The 790-nt window shown below is 42.9% G+C and overlaps 1 protein-coding gene across 1 annotated transcript in view; it reads right to left on the reverse strand.

The window, feature by feature from the left end:
• Positions 1–790, reverse strand: part of LOC107663745 (laminin subunit alpha-1-like) — a gene marked incomplete at its 3' end in the record, with an annotated part of 23200 nt that overhangs the window by 1424 nt on the left and 20986 nt on the right. The window lies entirely within an intron of this gene.

Below are 790 nucleotides of genomic sequence, written 5' to 3' on the forward strand. Positions count from 1 at the left end.
CTGCGGCGCATTAAAGCCTGTGTTACGGCCACCGGAGCTGATCGCGGCCACTCAATGCTGGTGTTTACCGGCCGCGCCGCGGCACAAAACTCTTGCTTATCACATTGGTCACATCACATCGTGCGGCACGACAAAATACAATAGAATTCTATTGTATTTTGTCGCGCCACTCGCGTCCGGTGTAGAATAGAACCCATTATGTTGTCTACACCGGATTCAGTAAACTGATGCCTCGTTCTATTTATGACGTGCTGACAGAAGTTCAAATGATTTTCAACGGTCGCTTTGACGCGTTCTGTTGCAGCGCAGACACGGTGTCAGCATAGTTTGTCAGTACAGTCAGTAACGTAGCAGATTGAAAAGTTAGTATCTTTCTGCAAGACAAGCAACAAAAACGGAATCCGAATACCTTGGGAAGTCAGTTTGCAAGATGACAGGCACACATGGCTAACATACATTCACAAGTCCTTATATTTATAACATTCAACACTCAAGGATAGACAAAACATCTTCGTTTCCATATTTGCATACTCCCTATAGTGGCTGAACCTGAACAAAATTTTGCGAGTTTTTTTGCTTTCTTTTTTTGCAATCCACTCAACTGCAGACCTTTAATCACATTCTTGTGCACATGACCTAAGCTTCCAAATACTAGGGTGATTAACTTACAATGATAGTCAAGTTGATGGATGGCTTCAACCAATGGCTGATATTTCAGCAGTTTGGAAAGATAGCAGGTATCAAAATACAGATCAAAACAACAACCAACCTCACACACACACACACACAC

This window comes from Sinocyclocheilus anshuiensis, unplaced genomic scaffold (assembly GCF_001515605.1).
Source record: "Sinocyclocheilus anshuiensis isolate Anshui unplaced genomic scaffold, SAMN03320099.WGS_v1.1 scaffold2305, whole genome shotgun sequence".
Lineage (NCBI taxonomy): Eukaryota > Metazoa > Chordata > Actinopteri > Cypriniformes > Cyprinidae > Sinocyclocheilus > Sinocyclocheilus anshuiensis.